This window comes from Python bivittatus, unplaced genomic scaffold, assembly GCF_059951505.1.
Source record: "Python bivittatus isolate LINGU-HERP-01145 unplaced genomic scaffold, Pbiv_v1 ctg000070_np1212, whole genome shotgun sequence".
Lineage (NCBI taxonomy): Eukaryota > Metazoa > Chordata > Lepidosauria > Squamata > Pythonidae > Python > Python bivittatus.
The window spans coordinates 13,279,905-13,292,090 of NW_028277034.1; the positions used below are offsets into that span (position 1 = coordinate 13,279,905).

General features: G+C 35.0%; 1 protein-coding gene across 10 annotated transcripts in view; it reads right to left on the reverse strand.

Moving 5' to 3' along the window:
- GALNTL6 (polypeptide N-acetylgalactosaminyltransferase like 6) overlaps positions 1-12,186 on the reverse strand; it is a 597,057-nt gene that overhangs the window by 579,219 nt on the left and 5,652 nt on the right. The gene's annotated exons all lie outside the window — the stretch shown is intronic.

Sequence of the window (12,186 nt, forward strand, 5' to 3'; positions counted from 1 at the left end):
TGTGGAAATTTGCCCTAAAGTTTAATCCCAATTAAAGGATTTAAGGGAAGCCAAAACATATTCAGTCAGTGTGGCTCATGGGGATTTCTGCAAAGGCTTAATGGTGATGAATTCAGAGGTCCTGTTGTTTGAAAGCATGGCAACCTAAGAGACGGGTGATGTGATTTGTCCAAAATAGCAGCTATAATATCTGAATTTTCAGTCCTAGTCACAGACACAGCTTGGGAATTTTGTAAATCAGGCAGGCAATGTAGAACTCATAAACTACCTTATAACTAACTGTTCTGACAATGCTAATAGGACTCGACATCTAAAATTTCTGGGGGAAGTTTACCAAGTTGCCTGGTAGAATTATTTTTTCCCATGATTTTGTCTTCCCTGTACTTCCCCATCTGCCATATATTTTGTTTTGTGTTGGCATAATTAGGCTTAAGCCAGTGTTGTCCAAACTTGGCCACTACATAAACTTTATTTTGGTTAAAAAAAAAAATTAAAAGCAAAACCTCACAAGAGTTAGTACTACTAACTCTTATAACAACCCACAGCAAAATTAACTGAAGGGCATCTTTAAAAATATCTAAACCCCATCAGATCAACCCAAAGCAGTAACCTTGACTTCATTTACATGTCTGTAAATCAAATGAAAATTTAGATTTGTATCCATGGACATTTCACCATTTTCAGAATACAGTCTCCAAAGCATCCCATTTTTTTAACACAACAGTAAATTGCTAAAATTGATTGCAATATATCTAATACATACTGCAGTAGTTCCAAAACGCAAAAACTGCTAGTTCAGACAAGATCTCAAGAGAGGTGCCATTCCTTCTTCCTCAATTGAAGGTGACTTTCATAGAAAATAGAATCTTTTTTTTTTTTTTTTTGATCCTGCAGGCATTCTAGTCAACAGATTCTGTATAACACAAAATATTAGCCTTTGCAGAGTTTACCAATAACCCTGAAATTATGTAATGAAGAAATATGAATAAGGGGTATAGACAGGTTAATTTTAAAATATATGTATTTATTCAGTAGAATATGTAACACAAAAGCAGCATCATTGAAAGGAAGAACTCAGTTCAGACTGTAAATTGGCCAAGATCATGGTTTTCACAGTCACATTTTCAAAGAGATAAAATTCCACATTGAGAAAGTATTTAATTGAAACATGGGTATTTTAAATAAAAAGAAGTTCAGAGGATTTGCAGTTAAGATTCCCTGAGCTCATCTGTAACAGAAGAAATTTGATTAAAGAGAAAAGCCGCACACATATTTTTTACTTATCTTTAAATTATACTTGATATATATATAGAGAGAAAATAAATGAGTATGAGTGATTATACATTCACTCTGTAACCTTCAATGAAAAAGCCTTTATTTTGCAGCATACTGATACACATGTACATACACACACGTATACATACATACATGCACTTACATTAGAGACCTTCATCTTTTGCTACACAATCTATGATCACTGAAGTTCAACTTCAGGCAGCTGGCCTGATTAATTTCTAGATTAATTTTGTTGTATTTCAATACTTCTCTCTTTCAAGACAGTCTCTCCCTCAAGATCTGAGAAAATACTCAGCTTCCTTGTTCAAATTAATTTTTTCTGGGACCTTACAGTGTAAATTACATGAGCAGTTCTCAACTAGCAAGTCACACTTGTTTCTGAACTAGCAAGTCACACTTGTTCCATGTTAAATGATCCTGCAAAAGGGAATATAACCCTATACACACTGGTCTGCTCCCATGGACAATGCATGATGCTGACTATAAGTGCTGACTGGGATTGAATGGTACCCAATCCCTTTAACGCACAAAGTGTGTTTCTTGGCAAAACCCTTGACTGATCATGTTATGATTCATCAAAATGAGGTGGTTATGTTATATATTTAAATTTCATTCATATATGAGAATCCTTCCCTGAAGTCAACATACCTTATATGGAAGATTTGTATCAATGTATAAAACCTGCATATATCAGTGCATCTAGAGAGTCCTTTCTCCTACCAGCTTAATCCCAAGATGCCAGAAAAGTATTTTCCCTCCACATGACAGAGTGAGTACAATACATGACAGTTGTTGTGGTGAGCTGGGACAACTCCATTATATCCCTATCAACAGCTTTTATTCATACTGGAAGAATGACAGGGGAACCAAATGTAAACTCAGTTTTTACATACTTTGAGATGTTACTGCATTCCATCTCTGCAACCTAAATGATTAAATAAAGAATATGATGAAATGAAGACTACTGTTCAAATTCCAGTCCCAAGAGCAATCATCTTCAACCTTAGAATATCTTTTCCAGGCCATTCCAGTTAGGAATTCTGGAAACTATAATCCTAAAAACATCTGAAGGACACCAGTTTGGGAAAGCAGCCTTAGACCATGGTTATTTAATTAAGACTCATCTGGAAGATGACTGATATTACAGCACATATAGTCATATAGATGCCTTTCTTGGGCCATTTTTATTCTGATATCTGGGGTGTGGCTTATTCTACAGCAGAAAAAATCCTATGTCATCCTTTTAAAAGCACAAAACTATACAAATGTACATAAAAGAAAAATAAAAACGACAATATAACAGCCAACTTAGGCATAAAAATACTGGTTTTGCAGGTACTGTATAAGAAAATGTGAAAAGGACCAAAGTTAAACAGTATATTTTTATCCCCACAAATATACTCTGTTTGATAATATCCCTGCAAATTAGTAAGTATTAAATTAGCCACAGGGGGGCTCTCTCCAGCAAAACTGAGTACAAAAGAAAATTCTTGCTAATGAATAAAAATAGTAATTTGTGCTCTTGTGAAGTAATAAAGCTCTATCATGTTAAGCTCCTTGTTCTCTGTGGTAAAATCACACAGATGCATGGTGTATTTTAAAAATTTGCACTCTAGGGATTTTCAGAATCGCTGCAAGACCTGTAGCCACTGAAGAGTTGCAACATACGCCTAGTTCTGACAGATAATGTCAGATACTAAATTTGTGCTTGGATTGTACCACTTTGGATAGATTGGAACTCAAACAATGGCTGCTCCTATCACAAGGTTTTTGTTTTCTTTTGTTTTAAAATCTAAACTGCAGAAATAAATCTGGCATATCAAAAAAAGTCTAGGCTCTTCCCTGCTATGTAATGTTTTGAAGGGAGGTTTCCAAGAGAGATTTCCAGTGGGAAATTTTAATTCTCATTTGCAAGTTGAAGTGGAGCCATCTAGACAAAACTTTATCATACCAGCCTCACAGTGTATCACTGCATTTGGCTAGATTCTTGGGTTGAAGTCCCTTTGACCCAAAAGTTACTTAATGGAGACTTACAAATTAGAGTTTTGCAGGAGGTAGCTGCACCATATTGCTACACAACAATTGTCTACCTTGACAATAATTGCAGAAGGGAAGGTGGGAACCACATAAAGAATGTGGTTTATTGTGCTATGTAATGAAACAACCACATAAACTTCAAGCTGTGCATCTCAATAGAAGAAATAAATTGTGCTTCCTGAATCCAATGTACTTCAAGTGCGCTACGAATTTCCTGTCAAATTCTCAAAGAAGCATGGCAAGGCTTTTAACTTTAGCTCCCAACCATATTGCTAACAAGCCTCCACCATATCTGATGACCCCATCAATAATAATGAAAGGAGTAGCTTTACCTGTGTAAGAACATATATCCGGGGAGCAGAATACAAAATTTGCATCAGCAATGTTCTTACAGAAAGCCACGGCAGCAGAAATTTAAACACTCAGAGAATAACACTGCTCTCTCTTTTCCAAAGAAGTACTTGATTAAAACAAAGCATCTGGATCAGGTGGAGTATTTTAAAGTAACTTTATTTATCATTGATTTATTATCATACTTTATACCCACAGAAGTCAGATTTCTATCCAACTGGGCAAGAGAGGTACATTTAAACTTTTTTCTTCCAATGTGCTATAGACTTGGGCCCAAAACCCTTGGCCCAATTCCAGCTATTAATGTTTATTAAGAACCTGAAACTCTACTCAATTCAGAGTTTTTAGTTCATTGATAGAAAGCCATTGGATAGATTAAGCCACCTTCCTAAGCAGCCTCAATATGCTCTTTCTGCAATTTACTGGGAAAAATTCAACCCTGCAGAATAAATTTTTGTGGTAGTAGGGAAAGGTAGACAGAAGTCAGAAAAGCTTTTCTTCATTTTATATCCATTTAGTAGAAAAAGTCTGGTGGATCAAACATTTCCTGATAAGAGAAGAATCCCTTTTTACAAGTGCTGGGATTCTCCAACCCAGAAGTATTGTGTTTAGTTTTTCTAGTGTCTCTGATAGAAATTAAACTGTCAGGCATAGGCCAAGAAGAAAAAAAGTTCCTTGGAAACAATTACCAGTGGTCCTTTTTTCTGAATAATTTGTTAAACAATCAATTTAAAAAAGTATATGCTCTCATTCACAATTTTTCTAACAAATGGAGTTTTTATACACCATTTTCCCTAATGTACATTCAAATACAGCTCTTAATATAAATTCCCTAAAATAACTTAAATACTTCACGTACAACCATCAGTTCATTTTTCAAATGCATCTCTCACAGTGTGTGTGTTTTTAACCACAGAAAATTGATACTAGTCAAATCTGTCCATGACATTGTGAAGTCCTCTGTGGCATATCTTGCAAATCCAACCCTATAAAAAACTGTAGTTGAGTTCTTTTATATAGCCTCCTTCAGTCACAAGAACATCTTGGGATAGTAGCACACAAAAGTAGGCTAGCTGAAATTACATTCTGTTGTAGCATTAGAAATATCTTTTGTATGCTCTTGAAGAGCTTGATGGAATAAATAGAATAAAAACTCATTAGAAATGCACTGAGAGAATATTTTCAAGGTTACCCAATTATTATTAAGAATTACTGCCAGGTTAACCAAAAGGGGAAAAAAAACAAGAAAAAAATAAATCTTGCAAAAACATAAAAAGGTAACACTACTATGAAAAATAACCCAATGTTTTGTCACTGTCTAGGGAACATGCTAGGCAAAGATTTACTAAGGCATTTAAGATCTCATATACGAATGTCAAACAAAATGAAGACAAAATAAAGTAAAATAAATGGTAAAAAAATTAAAATACTCAAATGCATTATAGGAATTTATCATACTGTAAAATAAAAGACAGTAGTAAAAATTCTTGGTTAAATTATCTGAGATTTTAGAGCATAGCAAAAATTAGTGATTACAGAAAAAGGAGACAAATTTTATTTTTTTATAGTCTGAATTTAAAGAAGTCATGGCACCAAGCAAGAAGACAACTTCTGCTACATTCATTGGGACTTAAGCTAACATAAATCTCACATCTCACCCCTGCTCTCATGAAAGGCTTTCTCACACAATGTAAGAATTTAATCATGGTGACTCCTGAAGCTAGCATACTAAATATGGAGACAGAAAACTATTCCAGACCTTATAATAAGAGTATCCCAAGTAGCACCAAACTAAATCCCTTGCTTTAAGCAACATAATCCATAGAGCACAGGATCAGATCTTCCAACTTATATATCTGAGAGTCAGGCAATGGTGTGCTGCTAAATGTTTAAGAACCAACTTCTCTCATGTCCATTGCTGCCACTGCGCAGCAGCGCGAGCCGTGGAACAGCTGATTGGTGCACTAGGTGGCAAGGCTCACCTCTGTTGCCAACCAGTTCACAAAAATTCATAAAATTTAATAATTGGATCTTGCGAGACAATGCAAGCCAGCTCCAGTACACCCCTGGAGTCAGATATTCTAGGTTATCCTGCTCACTTTTCCAAACCGTCATACTTCAAATGTGCTTCAATTGCCTTGATGCCTGATGCACTGCAATCAGGGAAGTTTATCTAGTATTTCCAAAGGGCATTTTTCCAGGGAAGGCTATAATGAACATAAAGGCACCCCAATTGGATCAGATATCATGTTTTCCATCATGGCTAACCAAGTCCTTACAGGAAACCCATAGGCTTGTATGAACATAATGGTATTCTCCCACAGTTTGCTTCCCTCCAATCTGGCAAATGACACTCAGAAGTATATAAAATAGATTGTCTGAGGGCTTGTGACAGGCAGATTCGGCTGTTGGAAAAAAGGCATCACAGCACAGAGGTGTGGGCTATGGGAAGGAAGTGTTTAGAGGCTCCACTTTAAGTGGCTTGCTATAAATGTGCCTGGGAATTTACTTTCATAATCTCCAAGATTATGCTTTTACCCTGACTAGTATTAAAAATGGCTTTCTGAAATCCATGTAGTTCTTGCTTCTTCAGTTTGCTAACTACGTGGGGCTTGGCTGCATACTACTTCTGGACCTGAGGTTTTTATTTACAGGGATGAAGTTAATAGACATTGATAATCCTGCATCCACAAAGTTGTCTAAATGAAGCCATTTAAGCCACCATCACATTCCTTTGCCAGCAAATTCCTTAATTGTATAAATAGTATTTTCTTTCCTTGGATCTACTTCAAATCAGATTTATTGGATAACCATTACTGTTATGAGGGAGACATGCATTTACCAATATACTTGATTATTTCTTCTGTTACTTCAGTATTTTTTAAAATGAAGACATTTAAATGTCTGTCCTGAAAATCTGCCTTGATCATTTTGGTTGTTATTTTCTTCATATTTTTCTTCCCTGTTATATGTTGATTATACACAGTTTTCCAAATGTAGCAGCAACATATATTTTTATAAAATGTACCATGCTACTGCAAAACATTAACTATTCCCAGAAATCCTTAGCAAAAAAAATTCCCATCACACCCACCAAAAGTATATTGGTTGATATTTTCACTAAGTTATCCATTGCAACATTCAACTTTCTTTGCTAATTAGTAATTCCCAAGTCAGCCTCATAAGAACAAATTTTATGTTTGTTTATTTTATTTATTTAATCCAGTTCTGAGGCTGCCCAACTGCTCAATGATTCTGGGCAGCTGACAAATAAAAGAAACAACAATACGTACATAAAAAGAGAGTCCAGCCAAACAGAAGAACCAACACCCAATTTTAAAACAGACTAAACTAAATCAAGCTAAAAGAGGTTCCATGACCACTCTATTCCAAGAGCTGGGGGAATAACCAGGCTTTAGTCATTTCCCGAATGTCATACGGGTAGGATCCACATGAATGTCTGGGAGGATATCCTGGGTTCCACAAGGCGACACTGTTTGATGAACGGGACTGGATGGACAGAAACACCTGGAGACCAGCAAGGAGACCAGACCCGGACAGCAGGCCCTACATGATGAAGGGCTTTAAAGGTGATGACCAGCACCCAGAAGCCAACAGGTAGCAAGTGCAGTGGGAACCTGGGACAATAACACAGCAGTTTCATCCCTACCTGTCCCACTACATTCTGCACCAGCTGCTATTTTTTTGTGGCACATACTGCAACACTTCAAATTTTATTTAAACTTCTGTTTTAAATGTATTGCTTTTCAGCCAGGAAAACCCTGATATAGAAAACTCTAGGTTTATATCTCACTTATTGCCTATTGTTTAGATTTCACATAATCTGCTTGTCCCTTCCTGATTCTGTATCAGTATGAAACATTGCTTTAAAAATGAAGCCGGGTTGATCTTTGTTTTCATTTCCATGCACATTTTCCTAAATATGTTTCGTATCAACTTTTGCCACAGTTTGCCCTTGTATATTGGTTTATGTTTTTATTCTGATATACCAATTACTGCAAGCACATTTCAGTGCTTATTCTGCTCCAATATATACATTTTCATGTGTGTTTTTCTTTGTTTGAGAACTACATTGCAATATTACGAATTTCACAACAGTATAGTTATCTTCTAGGTTCCATATTAAGTTAGCAGAAATGAATTTAATTCACATCTAAATATGAACAACATTATCCTCAGTTCCAGTCCTGAAATATTTTGCAGTCTTATTTTGTTTTATTTATAGTCATAGACTGAAAACGTTTTGGCTGAATGTTCCAAATATTTTGAGGTCACATGCAAACCTATCTGTCTCCCATCATACTATATCATTTCCCCAGCTATTAGTCCAGCATAAATGTTATGTGTATACCAGTGCTTTCTTTCTTCTGCTGCAAGACCTGTGTATTTACTACTTGTAAATCACTTCCACTTCACGCCATCTTCATGTTTGTTGACATTCCCAAGAATTCCAAATGCTGGTGTGGCCAGGCTTCCCTTTGCAGAAGCCATTCTGATACTGCTCTAGCAAGGTTTATTTTCCAGCTTTTCACTAAATCATTCAAGACGGATATTACGTTAGTGATTTCCTGGCTCTCCCTGACTGTTGAGTCAGGAAGACCCAGAGCAAGGCAGAAAGAAGTTATAGTAGCTACTTTCCAATCTTCTAGTAGAGGCTGACTTTAAGGATAAGATACAGATGATGATTATGATGATTACAAAACAAATGTAATTCTGAAATTGTTTCACAATTTCAGAATTACATGTGTTTTGTAATCATTAATTTCACAAGTCCTGGGTGCATACCACTTGGGCATGATCACGTTTATTTGTAATGTATCACTTAGATCTATAAAACTACATCTTGTTATTGCACAGGGTTAATTCTTCAAATGTCTCCCAAGCATTTTTGAGGCATGACTTCACATTTTCATAGTGAAGAAAATAAAATCAAAAGAATTCGTTCAACTACCAGCCAGTCCCATTATCATCCTTGAATAACCCTTCTACAGCTTCGTTGTCTGAAATGTCTTTCCCTGGCTACTTTGTTGTTTCTGATTATTTTAAGAATTGATCTCTCAGTGATTTTGACTTTACCTGTTTTCCACCACCACCACCCAGTCAATGGCTTATACAGTCTGCTATCATTTCTCACATACATTATATCTAGCAAAAAATTCCAATATATAAGGCAGTCTAAATAATAAAAATATTGATAGTCCACAATCATAGGTCCAGTCAAAAGAGAGCACTGCAGAAGTTCACTGTTCACACTTCAGCTTAAATCTCATTTATTGCATATATATGCCTGTTTAGACGATCCAGTGTTCAATACATCATACTTTTAAGTAACCAAGTAGAGGACTGCAGCATTCATGTGTACATTTTGTTCTATAATAAAGCTGGAAGGCATTCAGAAATGAAAAAGATTCTTAAATATTTAGTCAATGTGTCAGAAAGCCAGAGAAGTTAGAATGTATAGATATTAATGTTGATTATAATACAGTAGTATAAGGTTTGATCTCTAGAACAATCATGTCATAGATTGATATGCCCAATAAATCTATCTGACTCCAATTCTGATAATTAAGGGAAGCCATATATAATTTAGCCAACAGCTGACTAACAAATTATCAGTCCCTTCATATACTGGTTTACACTGCAATCCTGTATGCATATTCTCAAAGCACCTACATACTGATTTCAATCAGACTTACTTCCAGGTAAATGGTGTAGGATTACATCTTTCAAATGAAACTGCAGCGTGCTTGACCTCAGTACTTTACAGTATGCTCTTAGCTAAAAATCTCAAAGTTGTATTCTACAATATAGTCTTAGGAGAAAAAGAACAAACTTTTTACAGAACTGAGATTCAAATAAGACCTGTTTAAGTGAATTTTAATGTTTAAACCAGACATCATCTCATTCAACTAAAATGATAGTGGTATGGTAATGTTGGTACCATATCCTGATACATATTTTCCTGAGATTAAAATATAAATAAATGATGCTATGTAAATACCTAGGATCTTAGAATCCAAATCCCATTACTTGCACTGTTATAAAGTAGAACACATGAAACTAGTAATTTGTCATGGAAAATGTATATCTTGCAGATAAAAATGTACATTGCAACATCTTATTTTATTTGATTCCCACTTGCTACAATAAATATCTATTTACCTGCACAGTATTAGAAAACTGAAACACAGCTCTCTTCATATCATGTTAAGCTTAGCCCACTGTCTTGTTTTACTACTGCAAAAGTCATGTTGTTTCTTCAAACCAATAAGCCATGAAGTTATTTAGGCAGTTATGTTCTAAAAATCTCATTAGCTCTAATTTCTCTCTGTATATTGCCGCAAGTTATCTCTGGAAACTTCAGAACATTTTTCATGGCCCACAATTTTTTTTTTTAAGGGTCACTTTTATTGTTCAGACAATTATTTGTTTCTTAGGAAGCAGAGTAATGAATACTTTGATGGGGCGTATTCTTAGGGTTGTGATAGGGCATCCCTTCTGACAGACTTGTTTAGAGTTCTGGTATAAATATTTCTTATGCTCTGTTATACTGTTCAATGCAATTCTACGCATGCTTACTTAGTACAGCAAAGTGCAGCAAAGCTTCCTGCATAGGACTGGGCTGACCATTGATTAGAAATTAAAAATATATGGTATTTAGAAGCCACTCAGAATTATAGTTCACACTCCTAGATTTTCTTAAACCAATATTCCCAACTCTTGCCCAGCTTTTTCTAATGAGTAATGCAGGCTAAGGAGGATGGGAGTTGTAAGACAGCACACCTGAAGGACAGCAAATGGAAAGGTTCCCAACCACTTAAAAATCAGCTTAAAAGTTGATACTCTTCTGTAATGAAGTAGACCGCTCTATTCATACACACACACACAAACACTTTATCATGTTTACTAGGAAATAAGCACTATTAAGTAAGAGTTATTTCCAAGTAAACCTCCTATAAAGATGTTTGCTGTGAAAGACTTTTAAATCTTGAATGTAATCTTAAGAATATGACATTCAAGATTATAAGAATAACCTTATAAAAAGACTGATGGCTTATAAAGTAAAGCTTTTTAAAGTGGTACCATGTTTCAAAACACTTTAAAACTGAACATATTAAAAAAATATATGCAGTTAATGTCAGCAGCAGGCTATCAATCACCAATTTGATATGCATAAGTGTATCTCCTATTGACCAAACTAATCTACGATCATGTAAAATGTGGAAGAATAATACTACACTTGAGTGATAGCCCTTGAAATTAAAGATATTAATACACAATTGATATATGATGGTAGTGACTTGTTTTGATATAAGAGATAATTAAGTTACAATATAAAATATTTCTATATTTTACCATCTCTGTGCTTAAACTTGTTTAAAATCTAAAGGGAACATTTTGCAGTTAAGATTGCTCTGGTATTTGCAAAACAATTACACCTTTTTCTACTCTATCAGAAGCAATTCTTTAAACTTTTGCATAAAAACTCTCTAAAAGGCACTTACTTTAATGCAAGTCTCATTTTGGTTTACATGTCATACAAGCTGAAAATTATGGCAAAAATTAATATCAAGAGAATCGCAAGCTAGAGGCACTTAAGAGCACGTTATAACATCAAGCATATAGAATGGCCCATGAACAATGTGTGTGTGTTGTTTCTGAATGCATGCATGCACACATACTTTTCTGTGTAAAATCACAGCAACAATATTGTGTGACAAAAAAACTGATAATTGGAAATGTTAATGAAGCAATTGAATACTGAAGAGACAAAATCCAGTTCTAGAAGAAAAAAACATAGAGGAATATTCTGAATAGAAAGATCAGGCTACAATACATTTAATATCAAATCCCCATTGAACTGTGAACTTTACAATGAACTGGACAGCCAACTTTCAAGTTCACTTACCTCTTTGGAACAATTCAAGAAGAAAGACAGGAATCCTAATATGTTTTATTCAATGAAAATGCTCTAGAAACTAGTAAGGATCATTATACATGTCATATTGATCAATGTGCATTTAATTACATTATGCAATGATATTTATATCATATTAGCATGGTTAAATTGCATTCTACATGCTTCAACAGATTTCTGGAGGTAAAAATACAGCTAACTATACTTATGCACTTTCCAAACTTTGAGTTCTACCCTAGTTAATATGTTATGACTTATGAGAAACATAATAGGTGTCATGCCCATGATTCAGAGATTATATTGATGCAGAAGCTATACAATCTCTTTTTCCACCTCATCCCATCGTTCTTCTAGTTCATTTTAATCAGCAGTGAAGCCAGTTTCAAATCCTCTGACTCACAGGCTCCTTAGAGTGGATTCAGTATTCCCACAACAAAAGACTCAAGTTTAAAGATGCATCATTGCTAAGAGCCATCTCAGCTTTTTATAGCAGCTAAACAGATGCTTTCACTCCCCACTTAACACATAAACAATTTGCTTTGCTCCCGGCCACTTTTGATCAC